Below are 27,425 nucleotides of genomic sequence, written 5' to 3' on the forward strand. Positions count from 1 at the left end.
GGAAGATTTATGTTCATATTGTGGATACAACATTTTGACGGTACCCATTGCGTCTTTTCTTTGGATCAACTACAGGCAGCATTGCATGCTGTGTTGTGACTTGGCTGACATGGCAGGAACAGCAACTACTTTAACACTGATGCAAGATAAGGGGAGCAGCTGCTCCCATCTAGACCCACAGATACATTCCTTTTCTTTCTTCCTTTCAAAAGTCACTCTCTACCTCTGTTCTGTCAACACTCCCCTACTAAGGGTCAGGGAAGAATTTATTCCACCTCTTTTATCACATACATTCATATGTAGCACTTCATTTACTGAGGTATTTTTTGTGGGAGATGATAACTCTTAACTCCTAAAGGTTTAGAAGACTGGGTCTTCTGATCATAAGTTCTGGCTCCTAAAGGTCAGATGCTGCTTGCTTAGTTATGTCAATTTTATTACAGTCACCTCACTTTCCATGTACAATGGGCATTTGATGATTGATGTTTCGTAATGGGACATTCCTACTGAACTCTTTAAGAAATTCTTTCCCTCCATTCAAAAGTTCAAAGGAAAGAGAAAAATTGAAACAGCAATTGCAGGAGATTTATGTAGTGTACAGTGAGAAGCCAAATACTCTCCTGTTGAACACAGTTATCTAACAGCAATTGGGAACAGCATGTGGAAGCTGACTTCAGGTATTCTTGGCTTGAAATTACAGTCCATTTTTATAAAACAATGGAAGATAAGGGGAATCAAAAAACCCCAGACTATAGAACCTTCTAGTTCAAAAGTATAATCTAATTATGCTATTTGAAGCAATGCCATAACAAGATATATTTATGTCTACAATGGAGTTCTTCTTTTAGAGTACCAAATATGAAGCTCGTGACAAATAATTTCTATTTTCTACCCATTGAAGTTATTTCTTTCCATCTGGTTATGGCTGCTAAGAACTGCATTCACAAAGCCAGCCTTTCTACACCATTTCTGGAAATAGTAAAAATTAGTATAATTCATTTATATATTCAGTAGAACAGATATTGTAATCTCATCTGACCACTTGCATTTCCTACTATAAAAACAAATTCATGAAAAGATCAAAACTAATTGAGATACATAAGAACAGAAGAAAATTGTCCCACTGAGTCATTCTTCATGGAAATTTGGTTCTTTCAGTTGCTGTAAATAAGGTGTTGTATTTCCCCTTTTTAAATGAAGAGCTAATTGTGAGTGTGTGATCTTCAGACCACCAGTGTCTCGGTGCTGTTATAAGCTGTGTCTTTGAAGTTTTTAAAAGACGCTCATAAGTGAAGTTTGATCAAGTGTATCCTTTATTTAGGTGCACATAAAGTTAGATTCTTTTTTGGTACACATGGTAAGAGTTTTGTCAGTGCCATCCCACCTGCCCTCATGAAATACTGCTTTATTTTTCAGCATAACTCACTGTAATGCCTGCAATGTTTAAAATTACTGTTTTTGAACTATACATAGAGAGACCATGATTTATATGCTCTCATTCCATATATTCCATAAACACTTTAGCAATGTGAATTTCATTTCCAGGACAAGTGCTGCCACTTAGTTGCAAGCAGACTATTTTATTCCCAGGCATTTTAAAACAGCTAGTAAAAAGTTGAATGAGAAATTGCTTAAAAATACTTATTTAAAGAGGAAAAAGAATCTGTGTATTGGGATCATTTGAGAATACAGGAAGTTTAGATGTTTCCAACTTTTGAAAACTTAGTCACATACCTCCAAATTAAATCTCCTTAAAAAGCGGGAGGATGACAATGGTTTTTAGGGTCTGATTGCAGTGTAAAATAAAACAGAAAAACAAACATGATCAAAATTATCTAGCTGTCAAAGCAAGTTACAAAAGCCTAGAAACTCTACTATAGTCTGCCTAGGCTCTTGACACCCTTATCATTACAGTAACCTAGTCTCTCTCCAAATAGCGTCAGGCAATATGACAGACACCTGTCAGGGATGACTTCTCTCTACCTTCTCCTCAGAACTGTCTGTGCTGTGTTGTGTGTTGCTTTGCTAGAGTATTAAATGCCCACACTGTTAAGAACCTATGGAGGAAGGCAGGGAGAAGGAATATTGCCAGAATAGAAAGGAGTGAGATTTCTCATGGTTTCTGTGTGTGTGTGTATGTAATTTACACTCTGATATTAATCTAGAACAGAACTCAGCTTCTTGGCTCCAGCAAAGATGGAAGAAAAAGGTGGTATCTAATAGCAACAGGCAAAGTGTAAAATTACCTAACCCTCCTACAAAAGAAATAAATATTCTTGATTTAAGCTTCTATGTCCCTAACACAACATGATGAACCTGTGCAATTCTCTTTTGTGAGAACTGGCTGATCAAAAAACACCCCATGACCTCAAGTTACTTCATCTTCTTAGGAACTCCCATCCCTGAAAACTCTTTCCTGTGTATATCCAACTGTGAAACTAACAATTGAAAAGCATTTACTAAATAAAACCAAATAAATATTAGTAAGATTGAAAGTCCTGATTTCCTCAAAGGTCTAATGGCTTAAAGACAGACTTCAAGAAATTCTATTAATAAAACAGTGTTTCAGTTCCATGTCCTTCTCTTTAGCAATTTATTCTGGATGATGTCAACATAATGATGGAATAACAACAAAAAACCATGTTTAACAAAACTGTATTGTTGTAAAAAAATATAAAAAAACCCCATAAAATCAAGGTCAGTACTTTATTTTCAGTCCCTTAAAGACTATTTTTTGGGAAGAAGCATTATGTTCTCAAACTTAGAATATTCACACTTTCAGGACTTTAACAAGGACTTTAGATACAACTTCAGTGTAACCTTTATTTTTCAAAAATGCAAAAATAAAAAGAAAGATATAGAAATGTATTAGGTTTACATAACAAGGTTCTGGTAGTGGGAGTGGGCTACAGGGGTGGCTTCTCTGAAAAGGTGTTGGAAGCTTCCCCCATGTCCATCAGAGCCATTGCCAACTGGCTCTAAGATGCACCCACCATTGGCCAGGGCTGAGCTCACCAGCAGTGTCAGTAATAGCTCTGTGATAACATTTTTAAGAAGGCAGAAAAAAATTACTGTGAAGAAGTAATTGTAGCAGAGAAGAGAGGATTGAGAATATGTGAGAGAAATAGTTATGCAAGCACTGAGGTCAGCGAAGAGGAAGGGGAAGTAAGTACTCCAGGCACAGGAGCAGAGATTCCCCTGCAGCCTGTGGTGCAGACCATGGTGAGGCAGCTGTGCCCCTGCAGGTCCACAGGGACAGAAAGAAAGCAGAAATACACCTGCAGCCAGTGAAGGACCCCACACTGGAGCAGGTGGATGCCCAAAAGATGGCTGTGACCCCTTGGGAAGCCCCCACTGGAGCAGATTTCTGGCAGGACCTGCGGACCATGGGCAGAAGAACCCACACTGGAGAAAATTTTCTAGCAGGATTTGTGACCCTGTGGGAGATCCAGGCTGGAGCAGCCTATTCCTGAAGGACTGTACCCCATGGAAAAAAAAATAAGGGACCCACATTGGAGCAGTTCATGAAGAATTGCAGGGTAGGACTTATATTGGAGAACTTTATGGAGGACTATCTCCTGTGGGAGGGAACCCACACTGGAACAGGTGAAGGACTCTTCTCTCTGAGCAGTGGCAGAAACAATATGAGATGAAGTGACCGTAACCCCCATTTCCCATCTCCCTACACTGCTGGGGTAGAGGAGGGAGAGAATTGGGAATGAATTTAAGCCTGGGAAGAAAGGAGGGGCAGGGCAAGGTGTTTTTTAAGATTTGTTTTACCTCTCATTATTCTGCTCTGATTTTGGTTGTGAATAAATTCAACTAATTTTCCCCAAGTCAAGTCTGTTTTACCTGTGATGGTAATCAATGAGTGATCTCTCCTTGCCCTTGTCAACTCATGAACCTTTCATTATATTTTCTCTCTTGTCTGTTTGAGGAGGAGAATGATACAGCGGCTTTGATGGGCACTTGGCATCCATCCAGTGTCAAAACACCACAAGAAAAGGAGAAGGGAAAGATGCAAACCAGCACTGAGAGTGTTGTTTTCCTACCAGAGTGATTTCTGCCATGTTATGCTGACCTTGGTCACAGCAGAAAATGCCTCAGAAGCACTAGAGCTGTTAGCAAAGAAAATTTGTCTTTGACTGAATCAATGAATAGCCCCAATACTATCCCTTCTTCATTTGTGTATGTGTGATTGAGTTTCTGAAGCTTGTTCATCCTATAAGGACTGGATTATTCTGTAAGGGTTGATGCTGTGTACCAGATCTCCTCTATTCATCATGAAAGCACTGACATACTATTGTCACAAACATAAAAGGACCTACTTAATCCAACTAGCACTGAATTCTCCAGCAATTAATTTCGGGTGAGTCTCGTGATCAGAACAAAAAATCAAGAGTCAAGCAGATGCTGGGACTGAGTTTGAACTGAGGCATTCAGTCGCTGGATGACCTCGTGAACAGTCTCTTGACCTCTGGGTGCCTCAGCAATCCAACAGTACCATTGGGGAAAAGCGGGACCTCACTGCACGCCAGATGCCGTGTCCAAGCCTTTCAGGCTAAGGTAGAAAACAGCAAAATAAGCATGCTAATACAGAAATATTTCCTAAATGATTCAACTGTCCCCTTTGACTTCTTCCTCAAAGGCTGAGAATGACCAGGAAGTAAGTGAGGAACAAGGATGATTTCACTTGTTCTTGCTGGGTGGGCTCTACTCACTTTTTAGCTGCAGGACATCTGAGTGCGATTGCCAAAAATCCCAACTGCCCTTGAGAAAATACAATGCCAATGCTGGCAAGACAGAAAGTACAGACAGAATCACCTGTGTGGCTGCTGAGCACAGCTGTACATGGACTACTGCAGAAGTTCCCATGGTGTACATGCCAGAGTGCTGCCAAGCTGAGCATGTCAGGCTGGGAAAGAAGGCAAAGGCAGCAAAATGAAGCAAGGGTCAAATCAGTGGAAGACAAGCACCTCTTGCTGTTCTGCACAGTCATCTTCTCTCTGAAAGTGCCTACTATCCCTTGTTTTCTGTCAGTCCTATTGGCTCTGCACACCTCCACAGTTGTTCATGCAACTATTGATCTGACTTTCCCTGAGGAAAGAGCTGTCCCCCTGTAAGATATTACTGTCCCCATCAGTTTGTAGGCAACGTGAGCCACTGGCACTGGGACAGAGCACATAAGTGCTGTGCATCCTCTTCAGACCAAAATCACTCAGGTCAGTTTAACAAGCCCTGTGTTATCAAATGAAAACTACCTATTAGATTAGGTATGATTAGATAGTTTACATAAATTATTTTCACATTTTACATCACTAGGTTGAAAAAAAAAGAATAATGTAGGTAATGAGGAGTAGACTTTACCACAGGAACAGGACTCCACTTCCCAGCTGAGTGTTCTGATTTCTAGATATGGGCACCTGTGAATCCTCATTCCTCTGTTCCTGCATTCCTGGAAATAGTTTGTCAGTATAGATGAAAAATCTCTTCATCCAGAACACAGCACAAAAGAGAGTGACTGAAGGCCACTGTAGAGTGGAAACAAGGAGTCCTGTCTTTCCTGAAGCAATACTGTAACCATAACTATATCAAAAGTAACAGTAACTATATCAAAAGGTATGCCAATACGGCTTTAAATTAATTTAGTGCAGTTCAAGTTAGATGTGATCTAAGGGTGTCTAACAAGTCAAGTCCATGAGTAGACTTCCTTTAGGACGCGTGTTTTCTGAACCCCTAACAGTATAGTTCAGCTGAGCAAAGGCAAGAAAGTTAATGAAAATGCTCAACAGCACAACTAATCTCTTTCCTAAAGTTTTTATAAAAACTTTTAAATGCTTTGAAGTTTTACAATACTGCCACTTTTAACAAAACAACACGTTCTTCCCAAACAAGTTTTGTGTGTGTTTAGAAAACACTCAGGCAAAATACAGAAAATAAAACTAAAAACATTCATCATGTACAGATCTCTCTATCAAAGCAAGTTCATAGAGAAAGACTCACATTTTAATTGCTAGGCACAATAAAACTGAAACCATGTTTGATGGTTCTCTCAATAGTAGGGAAACATCCCGTAGTTTCACCAGAATCACAACTGAATACTGGCTTGGACTGAATGTAATTTTTCCTTCCATCTTTAACTTCTTCACTTTTCTGTATCACAAACTGTAACAACTGAAAAAACTTGCTTCAAGAATTCATTTATATTAAAAAAATGCTAGGCCATTCTACAGAAGTGAAGCTTGTACTCAATGTGATACATTTAGCAATGTCCTTGAGTTACCTATATTTGGGGTGTAACCTAAAACCACAGCTCTTGACCACTTTTATAGCTGTGAATGGTCCCCTGGCTCCTTTCACTTGAGCAGTGGTGTTAACCCCAGTGTCCTGGCTTATTTCCAGCTTACGTAATGACATTATATTTGCTTAAATTCTCCAAGAGGTCCCAACTGGAGAAGTTATTCTTCACTTTCTCTTTCTTTAGAATCACTGCTAGCAGAAAACATCTACTAATCTTTGTTTGAGAGCTGACTGAATTCCCATATTGGAGGAAATGGCCCCTATTTATAGGTATACAAACTTGTACAGACATACACTTATATGTGTCTGTTTGTTTGTACTCATTACTTGGGCATATGGATAAATGTATACGCACATACTTAGAGTTGTCCTGGAACAGTCTTAGCAGAAGGAAATATTTTTCAGCTTGATCTAGTTAGAGCATTTTCTAAAGAATTGTGTAACAGGTAAAGAAGAAAAGAACAAAACCTGGGAGGATTTAATTAAGTGACGTGAGATGCCTATGGCAGAAGTGGGAACTTAACCCAGGTCTCAAGATTTCAGTTTTCAAAATGACATCATTTCTTTCCCTGAAGAAACACTGTATAATATAGTGCAGAATATATAACAAATGTATAGATATATGTAACATAATGAAGAATATATAGTATAACAAAGAAGTATAGTGATCTAATCTCATCTCTGAAAAGAAATTTTTCTGTGGGGGGAAAAGGACATCGTGGGGTAGGTATCAACAGAATATTTTGTTTATTATCTGTTGAGCAGGTCATGTTGAGGAGTCATCCAACAGTGATAAACTAGATGCCTCAACCTTCACTCAGTTTCTGCCCTTCAGTTGCCCATTTCCACTTTATTCACCCTGCTAAGTCTAAGGTTAAAGTTGACATACCTTCGTAAGGGACCCTTTACTGCATTAAAGAAGACTACCTCACTCTCTCTACATTGAAATCATAGAAGGATGTGCTCAATTTTTACCATTGAAACTGATTTCCATATATTTCATCAGCTATATTATTTGCATGTTGGTGATGTAACAATGTAGCAATATGTGCCTGTGTTTTTTCTTAGAGAGGGAGCATCACTCATGGTTTGACATGTTTCTACTCTCTCTCCATACAAATTACTTTGCAAATATGTTGGCAGAAGGCAAGCGAGGAGGGATGGTGCATTTGTTAGTATTTTTCATGACCAGGCATAGGCACTTTGAAAAATCTGTGGCCTAATGATTTTTCTGTCACAGACTTTCTACATCTCCCTGTTTTTTCCATCTACAGAACTGCAATAATATTTAACGAACTCATAAAAGTATTGTGAGGTTGAACATAGCATAGTGCATGGTTTGTAAACTACCTGGAGATTTTTGGCTAAAAGGTACTGTAAAAGTGCAAAGAAGTTAATTGAAATTACAGGAGTCAATTCCTAATGTGTGTCTCCGTGTTTATGAGCAGATTTTTCACCTCGTCCTTGTGGAATTTGAAGATATAAAAAATACACTCAGATGCAAAGAACTTAAAATCCCAACAGAAAGTACAGATTAAAAGGCAGAAGAAGTTTAAAATTGTCATCCCCATTTTACAGAGGGAGAACTCAAACATGAACAACTTCATTTTTTTTTCAGGATGCACAGAAGAAAAAGAGCAGCAGATGCAGGGATGTGAAGGCAGATCTGAAGCCCATCCCAACTGCTTCATATAGAGGATATTCTAGTTAGCACAATCCCTCTGCAGTCTTCCCACTGCCCTGCCATTAAGTCTAATTACTGATTTCTACTGGTGCTAAAAAGGTAAGAAGCAGTCCTTTAAAAACCTACTTCTACCTTGGAAACCAAATACAGCAGCATGCTTTGTTTTATCACCCTCTTGTTTAGTTAACTCCTTTATTTTTTCTCCCCTTTTCTTTTTGTTGTCACATGGAGTTCATGAAACTCCTTGGGTTTGATAGTGTTTTTTATTACGAGTGTTTCTTAAGGTAGCTGAAGTGGCTGAGAGCAGGGCTTGCTGAGGAAGTGCTCAGCCATGGCCCACTGGTTGGTGTCAAAAGGCCAGCATCTGGTACCATTCTCCTGGTGCTCAATTGCTTCTTTCTTTCAGCTCTTTTCAGACCAAGGTACAACTTGAGAAGTGCACTCTGTGTTATAAAAGCCCTAATAGAATGGCAGCTTTATGTGCATAAATCTGTTCTCGCTGCCAACACCCCAACTTAGCCAAATAGCAACTGCAGCCACAATACCAGGAGGCCAAAGTTTTCTAAGACTAAATCTGTCACCTTGTCTCTTGCAACTAGCTGCCTACAGCCCTGAATATGACCTTAAATTTGATTTTCCCATTGTACACAACCTACAGAGAAAATTACAAAGTGTTGATTTATTGTTCTATAGATTTGTCCCTTTTTCTTTACACTTTTTCTGTATGTTCTTAACAAAGTTAAGGAAAAAATAAAACCAAAAAATAAAACCAAAATAATGACAGAGGCATGGTTCACTGTCATCAAATCTATGTAAAACCCGATTGTCACAACTTACTAATCTGAACAAGGGGAATTTCATTTTAATTTTATTGAAATATAAAATTTCCTCAAATTAAAAGCAAATGAATACATCTTTATAGTCAAACTGAGACTCTACAAAAGCAGAAAGCATCAAATGCTAGTTCACACAGTGGGGTCAGCACTCTTTCTTCACTGCATTTGCCAATGTTTATGTTTTTTTCTAATCAGGAGAAAATCAAAGCCATGTGGACACCTACAGGAAAAACAGAAGGTCTCAAAATGTTGTTGGCAGGGTGAAATTTGTGATTCTCCCATGGCACTTCATTTTTCTGTCAACTCAGTTTTAGTTACATTTTCATGTTAATTTCTTCTATTTTGTAAAGTCTTTTGGGCTGAAAACAAATTTTCTCATATTTTTATAGAATTGTGGGGCAGCCGTTCCCAGCTGAAACTCCTATAAAGAAAAGCTTTATTTTAATCCACAAGCCTAAATCAAATATATAACCTCTCCATTGTTACAAGGCATAGGTTAAAGCAGCAGGTGTTTCAAGTTCCTGGGAGATGCATTAAACAGACAAATTTAAATCATGATTAATATTTTTTTTTTTCATTTGGAAGGGGAGGAGAATATGAAATTGCAGTCAGGTATATACTGTAAATATACCTTTATAATACAAATAACCCTCATAACACCTGCATGTGGGGAAACAAAGTAATATTCTAGAATGTGTTTAATAGAGCAAGGCAAAAGCCCCCACTATTAAATGAAATATTGAAATGCAAGTGCATAGCAGTCATAATTTTTAAAACAGAGACCCAAAATAATGAACAAACAGCCAATAACTAGAAAATCACCTGAAGGATTGAATTCAAAGGGCTTATTAAAAATATCAAATTTACCTTTTAAAAGACCTCTGTAATTACACGCGTCATGGTAAAGAGTGCAAGGCACACAAGGCAAGGATGTACTGTAAAGGGCTGAACAACCTGTGGCTGTACATGTGCAGAAAACACAGCAGGTTCCCAAGCACATGGATGCATAAATGTTCAGGAGAGCAGGCCTGAAGGCAGTTTGCCATGCTCCGTTATGGACCCGAGTGGCTTGGAAAGTTTTCCCTGTCTTAAAATTTGTCAGCAGAGGACCTGAACAGATGAAGGGTTAACAGGACAGGCTATGCATTAAACCCAGTTGGCAGATTGCTCCAAACAAAGCTACTGGACTGTGGAATAGGAATCCTGTCTTTGCTGGTTATCAAACCTCTTTCTTAGGCACTAAAAAAAAAAAGATACACACTTTTGTCCTCCAGTCTTAGAGACTTGTGTTAAACACAGCTACAGCAGGCCTGAGGGAGCAGACCAGAACTCTGATTCATTAGTTTGAATGAAAAAAGTATGATCTCAGCAGAAAGATAAAGGATTACTGTTACATTTCTTTTAAGTCAGAAGAGCTAAACTGAGGGTAGATTCCAGAGTTTATTCATGAGAAAACCACTGTATAAACAATCTGAGGATCTCTGGCTGTATTATGTGTGCTTAGACTGAGTACTGGGAGTGGTGTGTTTATCCTTTCTATACATGATGGGATGCTAATTTAGTTAGTAGCTATAGATTGGATGTCCAGTTAATATCTAATCTTGATGTGTACATCTTTTGAATGGTTAAGCTTGTTGGAAAGAGACTGCGTTCTAGATTCCTGTAAGTCCCTTATGAATCCAGTGGGTGGTTATTTAACATCTTGCTTTCTCATCCCCCTTAGTCTACTGTCAATACTATCTGTCAGTCAGAGAATAAATCACGGTGAGTCATTATTTACAAAGAAAAGAGTGTGGCTGTCCAAGGAAACCAATGATTACAAGCCAAATCCCCAAGCAAACTTTGTGAAGTTACCAAAGGAAAGCAATCAAGGGTAAAAACAATAACTGTGGGTTCTTTAGAGGTAAAGGAGGTTATAAGTAGTGTATGAACATTCCGAGCAACTTTGACTTTCCTTCAAATAGTGGAAACATCTAACAAGATGATAACAGAAAGAGTTTAAGGCAGCTGGTGTCAGTGAAATGTCTCTGCCCTTTGCCTTCTGAAACCTAATGGGCTCTTCTCCCTTTAAGACATAGGAGACTTGTAACTGTTTAAAAAGTGTCTACTAGTCAATATGCATTTCTCTTGACCCTATAAGATCTGTGATCCAGTAGGACACAAAACTCAGTTGTGTTTTTTCTCCACTGGTACTTTTTAACATGAATAAGACATGCTTTTTTTTTCATCTAAGTTGTGTTAAATAGCTGAAAAGTTATTTGTGGATGTTGGATTAGATATGGGGAAGTAAGTTATGGTTCATAATTTAATACACATAGTGGGTTTGAAATGATCTCTAAAGAAGCTCAGAGGAAAACTCATATACAAATGCTTATTGGTTTGCTTTAGATTCATGTTCATACAGAGAAACCAAGAAGTGTACTTAACAAGAACTTGGTGTTTCTCCAGCTATCTAAACCAGTATTTAATTTTAAATATTTCCATGTGTTTATGAAGCTGAAATATTTTTTATGCAAACAGCCATGATATATTCCCTCTTTGAAGTTACTTGGCACAATAAATAAAAAACCCCACCAGAACAATAACATTGATACTTTAACTGCAGAATGTCTTAGGAAAAAGACTTATACCTTCAGGGTGGTTAGGTGGTGGGAAGGTATCACAGAGCAGGCACAGCAATGACATATGTTCTCATCCCTCCCATAACATTTTTAGTCAGTAGAAGTTTAATGACCAGTCTCCATGAAATATGGTGATACTCATTTACAATTAAAATGACAAAAGTGCCAATCTGTTTTACAGAGTGCATTACACACATTCTTTGAGAACCTGTGAGGCAGGAGACACTCAGGCTGGCTGGAACTTCATTCATTTTGAAACTTCAACATATACCACATGTAGTACATGGGTAGATATTGGCCTAATTCTTATTTTTTCCTACCTCTGGTAAGTCCAAAAGACCAGAAGTGCAATGTAAACACCACAGACAACGTGCTGGTGCTGTAGATCATCATACCTCCATATACCTCTATGGGACCATGTCAGCTTATGCAGACTGGACATCTTCATTTCTGCTCTGCAAAATGGTTCAGGGAGCACATGTATTTAATTTTACATCCTGACTGTGGATCTGTCTCCAGTACATCCAACAGCACTTTTGAAAAGTTAAACTTTTGGTGAATCACAGTTAAGTTACAGAACAAGTATCCCAAAGCCCCCCTGTCTAGAAGGAGGATTGAGAAAGACACAATGCCTGTTTGTAGAGAGTAATAAAGCCTCAGCTGGTTATGTGGGAGATGGATGTTCCCATTCCACTGTTGCTGATGGCTCCATTCTGCAAGATGTCAGCAAAGTACTTGAGCACTTGTGACTTTCATGAGCAAAGGACAACGGGATTTCTCATCTGCTAATATGCTTTATGTTAAAAAGGTAAAGTCAATTTGGCTTGAAGTCTACTGCAAAGATCTTTCATTCTGTGCATAGACAGGTTTGGCACATTGAACTTCAGCAAGGATTTTTGAAGGTAATTTTAGGAAATACAGAAAATTTTGTTTTCAAACTTAGAAAAACTTTGGTGTTACTCCTATGTGATCAATGGATCAATTGTAGGAGTGAATTTTACTTGGCATGTTTAGCCAACACTTCATCAAAAACTAATTTCCCTACATCTAATCACCCAACCATCCTCTTTCACCTTATAGGGTCCAAAAATATGGGAGCTGATGTCACTGACATTACAGATTTTCTTCTACAGAAAAGGCAGGAAATTTCACCTCACTTCTAATTTACTAAGCAATAAAGACAATATGTCACTTTGTTTATTAAAAAGATGTTGGCATACAATTGCAGTATGAAAATGACCCTACAGTCCAATCATGGCAATCACTGGCAGGTTAGATTTGGTTTAAATAATTCCCCTTCCTGTGATGAAAACAGGTGTAGCCCCACTCAATTCCCAAACTCAGCACCCTGCTGCCAAAGGTGAGCAGAAAGTTGCACTAGTGTGACAATAGATGGGCAAGAGACTTTCTAAGTGATACTATCAATTATTAAGAAAAAGACAAGAGTTACGGGGTTTTGGTTGTTTCACAGGAGCATTTGTGAAGCCTTTGTGAAGCCAGCTCTGGAAAGAGCAAATAATACTTACTTCCAAAATAAAAAAAGGGATTTTGTTTCCAAATCTTACAGTTCTTTTTACAATTATCATACTTGAAAAATTTATGAAGAAATAGTAACATGAGAAAAGAAGTGTATTTGTTGGTGTGAAGATGCAGAAAGGCACAGCTAGGTACAAAGCACCAAAGAAATCCTGATTTTCAACATCTACGTTGTTGCTGTTGCAGTCATTGACTTCATACAATTCTCTTAGAAACTAATCTGAATTTACATTAAAATTAGTTGGATTTTTGTCCCCTAATATTTGATTACCATTTTTTCTTCATCATTCTGTTTGGTATTTTGTTTCTGTTGTTCTGTTGCTTGGCAAATTCCAAGCAAAGCAAACAAAGTCAAGATATTACTACTAATTTTTCTGAGTTTTCAGAGTGTGTCATGGAATAGCTGTCAGGTTTCTGAAACTTGACATTATCATTATTTAATAGGTAAAAATCACCATCATCATCATGGCTAGGTTTCGTGAATGAAGATCTGGGAAGGGCTCTACCCACGTTTGCTACAAGCGCGTTGGTGGCTAAAAAGGCCAAAACGAGACAGGCATGTCCAGTTGCAAAAGGCACAGCAGAAAGACTCCTTAGGTGGTATATTCTGCAAGGCATGAATCTTTCTGCGTTGTCTTTTCTCCTCAAGAGTGATCCTGCGTGCTTTCTCAAAAGCATCAGCAATGTTATAGATGGTGTGTCTCCAGACGTCCAGATTGGAGGCCAGAGTAGATCAGTTATGTTGATCAATATGGCCAAGGCTGAGATGTTGTTTCAGGGAGTCCTTGTATCTAGTAGGTAAAAATACATTGAAAACAATGGAACTACATATTTTCATAATTATCTGAGACATTTGCTCTGAAATTCTACGAAATATCAAATTTGGTGCACTGAAGGGAAGTAGAACTTTGGACAGCATGAGACAATTTCTAAGCACATATATGCAGTTCCTTGGCACTCTAATTCCTCAGCTGTCCACTAAACAAGACATAGCAGAACACACCATGACTCTGCACTGTTCCAGGCGGATGTGCTTCCTTTCCAAGGCAAGCATGGCAAGGAAGGAAGTGCACATGAGTGTCACCTTTATATGGCTCTGGCAGCTTTGACAGAGACCATATTAACTCTGTTTTTTCCAGATTTTGTTTCTTTTTTTTTTTTTTTCTTTTCTTAATGCCCAGTAAAAATGTAGTAGGCATCTAAGCCACTTTTCAGATTAAATTGCACTTTTAAAAATGGCTTGGTCATGTGGGGTCACACTCTAGCAATAGAATAGTTGTCTGTTTACCCTTAAAAAAGATGGTAATCAGATAACTTCCTAAGAATTTAGTGTCTGACAATAGAAATGTTTCATTCCTAAGAACTCCATTTGAAGAGTCCTTCAAATTTTATCTTAATATTTCTATTACATCTTTCTGAGTAATGTTTTGACAAAAGAAGTGTTAGCAACTGTATCTAAATGTCTGAAGTCTGAATGTGATTCGTTGCTGTATGCAAGGTTATGGCATTCACACAACCACAAATATCTGGATAAACAGTCTCAGTTTTAGAAGTCTTAATTCTTTGTATTTGAATTGTGTCTGATTATTCCACTGTAAAAGGTAACCACAAATTGCACATGCCCTAGGAGTAGGGTGTGAAGTTTAATATTTTATCTACTTTAATTATTCATCCATTTTTTTCCTTTCAAATTTATATTGGCATTACAGCTCAGTAACTAGGTGATCATCATGCTTTGTCTTTATGGTTTAGAAATATCAGCTTGTTAAAAGTCTTCGTCAGAAAACAACTAAGTAATTTTTATAGACTTTCATTTTAAGTCTTGGAATTGTTGGTTTTTCATATTTTTAAGTGAAAGATTCCCTCTCTTTTCTCAAGATCAATTTTCATTTCACAATCTAGTTTTCTACAGCTAGCTACCCATCCTGTAAGCATTTTAAGAAGTCAAAATTGATTTCAAAGAAACACTGTAAAAGTATCACAACAACGATGTTTCAGTTATCCAACTGGATTTCCAATATGAAATTCTAAATATATTAGCCCAAAGCTTTTGACCACATTTAGAGCAGAAATTTCTCAAAAATCCTAAAATTCTCACTGCAAGAGAACTATATTCCTCCAAACTTATTAATTCAGCCTGATCTTGAACTACAGAATTCTCACCACTGGTAGCATGCAAAACTCTTTCAGATGTTTCACCCCAGGAGGACCTTAACTCTGACTTTCAATCTTGTCCCAACAAAGCTTACTTGAACCATACACCTGAGTGCTTCCAGACCATCACTGGTCACTGTTGCTGGATTGGTGGCAATTAGCACATTCAGGGAATCCAGCTGGACTGAGCTTGTATGAGTTGGAAAAGAAGGTGGGGGCCCACAAAGGATAGATGGGGCAATAGAGCTGTACCAATTTTCAGGAGGCAAAGCTGTTCAGAGACAGAATTGGTATTAGAAGTCTTGGGAAAAGGGAGGACAGGGCAGGAGACAGGGTCTTTCTCCTCATATGTGCACACGCAGCCCCCAAAATCTGACCAGACTCAGGTCCTCCCATCACTGTAAATGCCAGGAACTCCTGTATTAGTCTCTACTGTGTTGCTGTAGAATCCTGCATTCACATAGCAGATTCAGTCCTTTTCTAAGAAAAGGGTGTGCTAACTAATCCTTCTCGCTTGCTGCTACTGATCTCAGACTGAAAAGCTCATTCTCAAGAGAGGGGGAAACAGTTCCACGTGCTCTAATTCTCCTAAACTGTTTATTCCCTTAAGCAAAATAATCAGCTAACACACCTGTGGAACAGAGTGTGGAGCAGAGGAAACCCAGCAGGGAAACTCCCTGCAGCCACTGTCACTGAAGTGTGCCCAGTGTGTAATGGCACATTAGGTAGGCATTGATCTCAGCCACTTTATGAGGTCTGTTACAGAATTGAATCACTTGCTGCTGAATCCCATGGAGCAGAAATTGCTACTTCCTAAGCTAATCCATTTTCAAATTAGCTTCCAATTGTGACTGATGACCTCACTGCAAATCAGTTTACCTAATTGCTAACACTCACCAAGGGAAGAGAAATCAATCTTTGTATCTCTTTTTTCGCCCTATTTTTTTTAATATTTCTCACAGCTTCCTTTCACACTGCTCCAACTGGGAAGACAGGCTTTATGAGAAACTAAGATTGCTTAATTATCTACTCCAAATCAGAAGTCAAGAGGGGTAAAGAGAATCAATGACTGCCACTGTTTCACTGGCTTTGAAGTTGAGAATGTGTATTCATTTATTGGTGCAGCTTTCCTAAATAGTTACTTAGCATCTATATCAGACCAAGATACAGAGACTTCTGCATAAATAGACTGTCTTTCTTGATCATTGTGCATAATTATAAACAGTTCATTTCCCAGTTTGTCATTGTAAAGACAAGTCTTAACAAGAGAAAGGGCACAAAAGCTGATGGAAAGGGAAGCCCGTGTAACTTTTAAAAGCGGATAGCAAAAGCAATCACAGGTTGCCTCATAAATCTGTTCTACACGACTTTCATTATGAGAGGTGGAAGTGGTTTTTTGTAGAATACTAAAACCTGAAGAAAAGACAAAATCAAAACAAAGTACAAGTAAAAAAAAAAAAAAAAAGCCCAAAGGTTTTAGTAGCTCTCTTTTTAAAAAGCTTCCTACATCTAATTACAGGTACATTTTTCTGGTACAAATGAGTATCTCAGTTTGAACTCTCCCTAATTTTGATGGTATTGAATTCCAAGCAGATACCACTTCAAAACAAAGTCACACACTTATATGTGATATGTATTCTACACAGTAAGATAAATTATATAGCAATTTGCAATATAAATAATCTCTATCTGAGTACCATGGAATCACATAAAATTAAGAAACGTACTAAAAGAATGAAAAAGGAAAAATTAGACAGTTAACACTGTTAATTCAATAAAAAAGTCATACAGAACTATCCAAGCTATCCCTTAAAGCAGTCAACACAAATTAAGTAACTATTAAGTTCATCCTACACTCACTCAAAATAGCAGGCAGTGAGAATAGGATGTGTGTGCAGTTGAGTAAGGGACTGTCCAGATTTTCATTTTGCTATGTCAGCTGGCTCAGAAACAAATCTGCATTTCCTCCTGGGGAGATACAGATGTACTTTTTAAATAACAAAATAGCCAATATGTCTCTAAATATGATTATCATAACCACATATAACTTGTTGTACAACTATACTCAGCTTCATAGGTAGGGCAGAAAGCCAGAAAATGTGGTGAGCATATCCTCTTCCTCAACCCCTTGACCTACGAGTGTGATGTTTATCTTCATGCTGACATTCCTAAAAATCTATATTTCCCCCTTGAATCAAGCTACCATATATTGAGAACAGAATAGCAACTAGTGTTCCTTTGCCATTTTAGAAACATTTCTTTTGTGGCACACATCACCTTGCTTTTGCTTTCCTTTTGGATGCCTCTGTCCTCATTGCGTCCACAGTTTATTTCTGACTGTGTAACTTTCTGCAGCCACTCCTGGTTACATGCTAAAAAAAATCTTGAGGAAACATTGTGGCTCGTGGTTTCGGATGTCAGTTTTACTATGTCCCTGAAGTTTAGACCTGAATGACATGCTGACCTTTGAAGTAGCATTGTCCCAGGACATAGCTGAGATTTTCTATTAGTGTGAGGTTTGCCTTTAACAGAAGAGGAATGTTCAGATAGACTGATTGGTGCTTGGCCCCTGGCTAGGCTAAAAGTATAGCTTTCCCTCTCAGGCCTAATTCCTAGCACAGGAATGCAGAGACAAAAGGAAACACAATAGGGAGATAAATCTAGCAGAAGTTATTTCAAGCAACTTTATAGAAGTTTGAGCTATAAATTGGAAAACACTTCTTCTTTTGGTTGTTTCATCCATTTTTAACTGTACCTAGTATATCATTAAAATACACAATTCTATTCTGAAATTTAAACGGATTGATGAGTATGTTTTTCTTGGTGGAAATGTTTTGTAAGAGCTCCAAAGTAATAGGATAAGGTATAGCTTATTTTCTTAGGAGGTCTCTAATCAGCATTCATATGCAATTCAGATTCCAAAATATTTGGACCCCCACTGAAACAAATAGAAGTGTTGTAGGAACAGAAATGCACTAGTGACCTCAGAGCAATTTTCAGTATTCTTAAGTGTTGCTTCCAAGTGCTAAAACCTTTTCAAGTAGTGTCTAGCTATTTTTCTATGATATCTGGGGATAAGCTTTACTCTTTATTTATCTAAGCAGGGGTTCTCCTTCAGTGAATCTCATAATATTAAGGAAGCTAATTGAATTAAGTAATTATAAAAGATACTCGAGACCAAACCCATGAAACCAAACTTATCTGCTGTTCAGAATGTTCAATATCATTGTAATTTCCCCCTCCCATTTCAAAATATCTTCAGAAATGAGATGTAGTCAATGTTCCTTTACATTTAGTTTTCAGATAGGAACTCCAAAAAAGTAACTAGATGTGGAAGAAGAACTCCAATCAAGAAGTAGAAGGATACAGTCAAAATATGCTAAATACGTGTAGTTGCTTTCTGACAAGCACAAATGACTGTAATGGTACACAAGATAATGATCTGAAATATTAAAGTAATCTCTTATTAGCATTTCTCTCCTTCCATTTTCTAAATCCTAGGAACAACAAACAGCAAACAACATACTTAACCCCAACATTGCAGCCCAGATATGTGACCTAAACATACAGAAGAGCAAAAAGCAGTGAAGCTCAGCTGGAAGAAGTAACAATGTAAGGAAAGGCAGCAGAAAAGACCCCTAAACTACTCCCCTCAGAGGCACTCTAGTTCGGAAACTCACATTGCACAATCACATTCTTGATTACAAAAAAGGAAAAAAAAAAGGATGTGGTTAATTTTATAAATACCCATTTGAAAATTAGTTAGAGCATGCAAAGATGTGATATGTGTGATATGTATCTACATATATATATATTTACGTATATATATATCTACATATAATCACAGCCTGTAACTTTTTCAGAGCACCACTTGTTTTTTGTATGTGCTGCTGTACCTACAGTACCTTTCACCCACCCTGCCTTTCCCCTCCTAACACAAGAAGTAGCACTCAAAGCCTTAGACTGCTAAATCTGGGAATTGATTTCTCAAGAGTTTGCCGCTCACTAACCAGACTAAATAATCCTCTGCCTTACATAAATATAAACTGTTTTTTTTTTCTTTTTCATTTAGACCCATGTATGTTGGCTTATCAAAACCCCTGTACGGAAAAGAAAATTCTTCAAATGAACAGTGTGTGAAGACTGGTAGATACTTGTTAATACTTTGGAACCAGAATTTAAAGCATCAAAATTGGAAAAAATCTCAGAGACAGAGGTCATTGATTCTTCAATGTAAGAAAAACATTCAGTTGCCAGCATTTTCAATAAGCTCCAGGTTGAGCAACTGAGTCTATGGCTTTGGTGTAAGAATACTTCCCTTTTAACGACAAAGAAAATACAAACTTGCTTATAAAGGTAAACTTCGCTGAAAGATAATGGTCCATCACTAAATCCAGCAGCCCTGCTCATCAATGCATGGTAGTATAAAGGAGGGTGATTCTGTGACCCTTTCTGACAATCTCGATGTCCTCTAAATTAATGTTCTTTCCCCCCCTTGCTTTCTAGTGGGAAATGTAATGGGGAAACTGAATATTCGAAAAGTAGAACTGAAAATGCCTCTTTGTCTATGGATGTAAAATAACCTGTGTTAGAGGACTCAGTTTTTAACATTAGGATTTTAAAATCAAAAAACCACTAACCAACAAACATTTTTACTCTCTTCCATCACAGTAAACTGTACAAAAGTGGACATAATATATGCTAAATTTGAAGCTATTTTACCCTCTCATACTGATAGGAAATGAAATTGAAAATCAGACATGTTTTCATCTCTGTATGAACTGTCCATTGAAGCCAGGTAACACCTGAAAAGCGAATTTAAGCAATATAAAGAGTTAAGCACAAAATGTAGAAGCAAGCTTTAGCAAGGCACATAGAATTCAGCATTTAGAAAGCGGAGGCAATAAATTCACTGAGGTACAGGTCGCGCTGACACAGAAGAACATAAACATGAACAGAAAATGCTAGTACACACAAAAAGAGACATATGGGGAGGAAACCAAAGAGATAAAGAGAGGGACATGCCAAGAAATTAGGTATTGGTGCCAAATACCGAAACTCTCTGCCAAATTCATAAGGAAGCTACCCAAATTAGGGAAGGTTCAAAAGTTTAGGAGGATGATGATGAAAAGGACATGAGGTTCATGATGAAGGAAGACCGGAACTCCCACCGAAGTTCTCCCCAAATTAAGGACCACGCCTCTAACTCCGCCTCAACTCCACCTGTTATGAATATTAAAAGTAGATGTTGCAATGTAATGAATATTCATAATATATGATGTAATTGCTTGGCAAAACGTGTATAAAAGTTGGATTGTGTGTTTCTCGAGTTGGAGCAGTTTGTCCAGGGCGACCTGGCTGCTCCCCGGCCGTGAAATAAATACCTCCTGCTTATAGACTGAAATTCTGTCTCTGAGCAGTTTCTCCGCGCCTTGTTTTGGGGCATAAAATTGGCATCACATTAGAATAAAATATATTTTTGCTATGACTTCAGAACTAGGCTCATATCTGAGAGAATCTACAGAATGGATGTCAAGATTTTTTTCATTAGACATTTTCTGACTATTGACAGATTTCATAATCACATCATGATTCTTACTGGAATCATGGAGTACAATCCTGCCAAGAAAAAGATGCATCTGCATAAAACATGGATTTTACATTATAACATTTGTAAAATGATAAATTATCTGCTGCAGCTTTATAGGAAAATACTAGTATGTAAAACTGAAAAAGTGCAACTGCTGCTTAGAATAGTTTGAAAGTAGTTGTTATTACTGAAGTTCAATGAGTGTCTCCTAAAGTTCTTGGAATTAAGTGTAGTATTGTACTAAGCATAGCAGAAACCATATGATGGTGAAATATCTATATTATCTTTTTTTCCCATAAATTATCACTAACATACCAAAAAGATATGCATACAAGAGAACAGAAGGAGAAACACAGTATCTACTATGCTGCTGTCATGACTGACATTTTAATTGGCTCACAAGCCTATGGGGACTGCAGTATGTTTAGACTTAATTTCCACATGTACAGTACAGCCATTACAACTAGTCTCTTCTGCATCTGGGAATTAGTTTATAGCATTGCAACTGCTGCTCATCTGGTCTTCTGCTGTCTTTGCCATGAACATGAATCTTGACAGAGAGGCTGTAGCTGGATAAAATAGCTAGCAGATATTAATGTAGTCCCCTTAGGTATATTAGTGGAGAACATACCTCTGTAAGCGGAGGGAAGTCACAGTGTTTAGAATTGGAGCTAAATAAAATAGGGACTGCAGGCTTTGAGTGCTACTTCTTGTGTTAGGAGGGGAAAGGCAGGGTGGGTGAAAGGTACTGTAGGTACAGCAGCACATACAAACAACAAGTGGTGCTGGAATCCATCTCATGAGGACTGCTGCAGTTCAACTGCAGCTTTCAGGGCACACGCCCAGAGCAAAGGCCATCTGCACTACAGCTGGATGGGACTTCTCCAGCAAAATCCCTTTCCTATCCAAAAATTATGATTTGTTAGAACAATTTTTTTAAATTTATTTTTCATGAAAATGAATAGTTTTCAAGAAGATTTGTGTTTGAAATTTTTCTCAGATAGATCCATCACAGACTATCCCAAAGGATTACATTTGCCTTGACTATACTTTTACTTAGACAAAACATGAGGACAGAGAATTAATGCATGTGTGTCATGGTCTAGTGAAGATAACTTTATATAAATATGCAACAACAATCAGAAAGACTGTATCTCTTCAAGGACAGAGAGTGCGCAGAGAGTGACATCCTTGAAGACACTTCACAAACAGGGCTTTGCTTCATTCACCTCTTCTTGAGGGATCACCATGAACCAAAACAAGGGTGAGATTTGAGCTGCAGTCTCTCACATCCCTTGCGATATAAAACAATCCTCCACAGAAATTCCATTTTTATATCCCTATCAAGCTCTCGTCCAATATTTAAGTGTTTGCACAAACTGAAACAATTGCAATAAAAACAATGAAAAGAGACTGATTTTATCCTGGGGTTTATTGGAGATGTGAGAGAAAAGTTTTGTTTTGGTTTTTAATCATAGGTGATCCTCGTAACAATCGAGCTATTTTAGAGTATTCACATATCAGTATTGTTAGGAAAATAAGGCCATAGGTATTGGAGATTTTTTTTCCCCTACCCTGGTTATCCTTTACACAATTTGATTTACCATGATGAAGAAAATAAAACAAACGTCTAAACCCTGAAATCTTTCAGAAGCCAGAGTTCCAGTTTTCCAGCCAGCCCTCATCCACATGGAGGCCAAATGCTTTTGTTGTGTTATTAATTCAGTCTGCACAAGAGGTTGTGGTTCCCTTGCTAGAGGAACTCTGCTATGAAAAGTGGTGCCAGAAAATCTGACAAGTGCCCTCCCTCCCAGTACAATATTTTGGAGAAAGGAAGCCCAGAGCAGAAGGCGGGCTCTCTGCGGGTTGCTGGGGGATGGTTTGCATAGCGCTTACACTTCTTTGTGGTGTGGTTTGAAGGGGGAGAAAGTTGGAACATTTCAACAGCCCTTCTCTCTCCTTCTCCTGGAGTTTGTACAGCAAAGGCAGAGAAAGTCTAGCAAAAAAAGAACAAACCAATGTTGTGGCTTTCCTGCCTTTTCTACCACTTTAGAACAAGGTCTACCAGCAAATCCTAGTAGATCATGCATTACAGCCAGCGTCTGGGAACACATATAGGAAAGGTTTTGGCAAGTACAATAAAACCAAATATTTAATGAGAATGAGTACTCGGTTTCAGATGTTGTCTTAAACCTCATTCAACAATATGAAATGTGTGGTTTTCTGCTATTGTTGTTTTTATTCCCCCTTTCCTGCTCCCCCACCTCCATTTTAAAATACCTGAGAACTATTTTTAGTATTTCTTTCACCTTTCAGGTAAGGATATTACCAGTCAGATTGAATACCATGAACACAAGCATTAGATCTTGGGAAGATGATTGAAACCCTAATAAATTTGAAACCGTTTTCAATTAGTACACAGGAAATTTACTTTGTGAGCCATGACTTGTTTTATTAGTGCCCTGGAGGGCAATTTAGATTGGAAAAATCAGGACATCACTGTTTGCCAAAAAAGAAAACAGATACTTAACTTTCATCTATAGTCTGGGATAAAGCCATGAAAATGGGACTAAAATATTATTGAGTATCAAAAAATATTTATACATTGGGGTCAGTCATAGTTCCAGAGTGTTGGAAATGACATTCATCCCATCCCAAATTGTGTGGTTAGCTTGGAAATTTGCCACTTGCTTTTACTTTTAAATGAACCCAAAGCAAACCCTTTATATTACATTTTTAATAGGTTCAATTAAGATATGGAAACAGTTGTTCAAGAAAGCAGCAACCTTCTTAAAATTTGTCATACCTTTAGACCTTTAGTCACCTGTGTGTTCTGAGGGATTACATCATATACCCCACTGTCTATTTTTCTTCTCTGTTATTGCTCAGGTTCTCAGCTGCCCAGAAATAAAAAACTTACATCAAAGGTATAGAATAGAGAGAAGAAGGTACAGAGAAGTGCTCCTTCCAATGAATAATCTCTTCTAAAAATATGAATAGCAACTTTTATTACTGCAAAATTTGTTCTGACAATTGTAGTCTGGCCAGGAAGGTGAAGGAGAGGATACACCCAATGGAACAACTCTTAATATGTCTTTGCCTGACATACACAGGTGTCAGCTACAAAAGTATTCCTTGTGTATTAACCTGCCTTGACCTCATCCACCTGAATAAGGGCCTCTTGCAGTGTGGTCTATAATTTTTCAATACTTTTTAATCATACCCACGTCAGTGCCTTTCACACTCCAGCAAGCTCCTTCAAATGATGCCAAACTCAAATTCAGCAGCACTGAAGCATGGCTTAAACACTTAGGGCTAAATTATCATAACTCTTTCTTGGTCTTCCCTCCCTTCTCCCCCACTGTGAATGTAACTCCAGGGGGAAAGGAGAGGAATAAGAGAAGACCCTTGTGCACCTTGCTCCATATGCAACAGCTGACACTTGAGGGGGAGATAAAATGCTCAAAGAAAATAGAAGTGCTTTAGCCTTTGCACAGAAGCATATACTGGAAGGATGCACCTCCAAACACGTATTCATACCATGTAACATTAAGTTTCATCTATGCAATAAGAATACTCTAATTAAGTAAAAGAGGCCAATATGAAAGAATTCAAAATATCTAAATAAAACTAATACTCAAAGTCAACTCTGAGAGAAGAACCTATATGAACAGTGATTGTAATTACTTCAGGGTTCACACAAGTGAAATTACCCCACAGTCGGTCACAGTTGCTACAAAAAAAGGGAACATTAAAAAACAGAAGGGCAAGAGTAAGGAATCTCCATATATATACACAGATTTTGTGAGCCCATTAAAAGGCCTCATGGCTTTCCTTTGCCATCTGAAGTTTTCATCTTCAAAATTTATGCTTCTCAAATCAATCATATATTGAGCTCTTACATCTGAAACTATCACAGACATGCAAGTATCCAGCCAAGAGCTTAACCTGCAAGAGTGAACTCTTGTAAATGATGCTTCTTCCAGAACAAAAAGGCTACCAGATGCGAAAACAGCATTTACAGTTCAGAGCTGTAGTGTATCTACAGTTCTATCACACATTCACATGATGGACATATCTGACTCTGAGGCAGAAATACCACAGTCTCAATTCCCAGCTCCCTAGGAGGGATGACCCTGATGTGGCCATCCACCAAAATTTCCCAAATAAATCAAAATGCATAAACTAATGAGCCAGGTCCCACCTCAGTAAGCAGGCGTGACATTGTCAGGACACACACCGAGGAGCAGAACTATAGGGCACATCAATTATTATAAGCTGCTATCTACCTGTCTCCATCAGATCAGCTGTGCCTGGATGAACATCTAGCTGAGGTTTTAACAGAACTGGAATCCTAATCCCTCACATGAATTTCAGAGCAATCATTAGGTTCTTAAAGGAATATAGTAATTTTGCACAGAATTCTTAATTACTGGAATACAAACAGGAAGGAACTGTTAGCTTTAACTTATTTAAATGCATGTCAAAATAAAAAAGAAAGAAAAAAAAGAAGAAGAAAAGAACTTACCTCAGACAGCCACAAGTGTTTAGTGGTCAAAGAAAAATTATCCAGTTTGATTGGTGTCTTTTTTGATATTCCTAAAGGAAGATAATTTTATATTTAAAAAAATACAACTAATTTACAGAAAAACACATAAAAGCATACCTACTTCTGAAAAGTAAGTAAGAACATAATCAGTTACCATAGCATTTCTTTAAAGCATCCAAAGCCTGACTATGTAACAGGGACCATTCTAAATTCAATAACATTTGGGAAAGTGTATGGTAGGAGGCTTGTGATGAAACACGGTCGTACTGCACTTATGTAAAATATCAGCCTTTTTGTGGTAAAGTTAATTAGGATTCTATCATTAACAGAAAAAAAAAAAACCCAACCCAACCAACCTCCTCTGTCCCCCCAAAGCCTTTAAATGCATTGATTTTTATTGAGATGAAGCTACGTCTCCTAGGCAAGCCTACACAGATGATACTGAACTAAATTAGTTTCACTTTTTGAAACATTATAGCACCATTTTACTACGGTCCACTCAGTTAATCTTTCTTAGGAAGAGGTGGGGTAGTCAGGGGATGTTTATCTGGGGAGGGGACACGCAGGTTTGTGGTGCTGTGTGACCAGCACACAGCACAGGTGGGCAGCCCTGCAAACACAACCCCATGTCAGGGAGGCAGCGAGACAGACCCTGTGCCAGGGAACCTCATGTGCCATAAGCCAGAGCACTGCAACACACGTGGTCAGGCTGCCCGTGCCTAGGAGCCAGGCAGAACTCCTGTGCGCTTTTTGGACTTGAAGGTCTACTCAAACACGTATGTGGGCACCCACAAAGACTAACCCCAGCTAAGGAAGTTGATTAGAAAGCCAAGTTCAGACTGGAGTAGCTCAGAGAACCTAACTTTAAACTTCAACTGTAAAAGAGACTCACTCTTCACGGGAGAAACTAATCACTGACTTTCCTACACTGAACCCAAACTATATGAACCCCTTTTCTCCACCCAGTCTATTCCTTTTTTTTTTTTTTTCCACCCTGGAAATGTGCAAGAAAGTAAGGTAAATGATAAATATTTAAGACTTTCTGCAACTCATTAGCAAGAAATTTGCTCACATAAATGGACTTTTCAAGCACTGGCACAAACTTGCCAGTCTGATGCCCATCATATTAACAGAGAGACCCTGGGCTGTGGTTTCCTGCTCTGGGGTGTGGAACACACCCCGGATCTCAAAATGCTAAAGAGTGACAGGGCAATGGATGAATAGAGAAAAATACTTTTCAATACTCTCTGTATGGAATGTATCCATGAAAGATCAAGTCCAAATGGAATTAAACCCAGTTTCATCTACAGTTGATTCATTTCACTGAACATTTCAAATTAAAGATTTCTGTTTGGAACACATTGACTGTGCTGGTTAATTTTGTTATATTTCTGATGGCAGATGCAATGGGACCCTATAGATTTGTAGGATTTTTAATATGTGCTTGCACAATGCCTAACATTCCTTGGCAAACAAGCCAGCAACATTCTCACGTAAAATTATGCAAGGTCCTCTTTGCTACATGTGAGTATAGTTTTTTAAAAAGTTTCTGTATTTGGTTCATGATTTACAGTTTTCCTGAAGCGCTCTGGCTTTCTAAATGTGATTGACACAGGAGGAACTACACTAAAAAAGTTTTGAAATAAGGAAGAAACAAATGATATTATAGAATGCTTTTCTTGTGCAAAAATACTATAAGAAGTTTGCAGAGAAACATTCTAGTCTCTAGTTTTTAAAGAGCTGGCAGAAGAAAACGCATCCAGTGGAAGAAACAAGGGTTGTGAACTTGCCCACATCAGCTGTCAAACAGAAGCCAACATGCACAATTAAAGTAATTAAAAGAAAGTTTCAATATCTCAAAAACACAAGAGTTGATCTTCTGTAACCTAGACTGTCAGTGATTTAAGATGAAAGAAATTACCTTATCTACTAAAGGGAACAATAGCTGCTGATTTGCTCTTCAGAAATACTTTTTTTTTCCGAGTGATGTCCTTCTTTTCAGGTTAAAGACAAATTTCAGACCTTACTCTGCTTTCTGTTAAAATCTGAACAAAACCCAGTGAAGGAAGTGGAAGACATTTCAAAGGACTGTGGAAGCAGGATCCAGACTTGATGCAAAACATCAAATCTAACAGCCCTAGATGTGAGGATGCTA

General features: G+C 38.0%; 1 protein-coding gene across 1 annotated transcript in view; it reads right to left on the reverse strand.

The window, feature by feature from the left end:
• Positions 1–27,425, reverse strand: part of SEMA3A (semaphorin 3A) — a 325,143-nt gene that overhangs the window by 211,059 nt on the left and 86,659 nt on the right. Inside the window, exon 2 of the mRNA XM_064656446.1 lies at positions 25,250–25,320. The gene's annotated coding sequence lies outside the window, so the exon portion shown is untranslated. The remainder of the gene's footprint in view (positions 1–25,249; positions 25,321–27,425) is intronic.

This window comes from Pseudopipra pipra, chromosome 5 (genome assembly GCF_036250125.1).
Source record: "Pseudopipra pipra isolate bDixPip1 chromosome 5, bDixPip1.hap1, whole genome shotgun sequence".
In the NCBI taxonomy this organism is placed as follows: domain Eukaryota; kingdom Metazoa; phylum Chordata; class Aves; order Passeriformes; family Pipridae; genus Pseudopipra; species Pseudopipra pipra.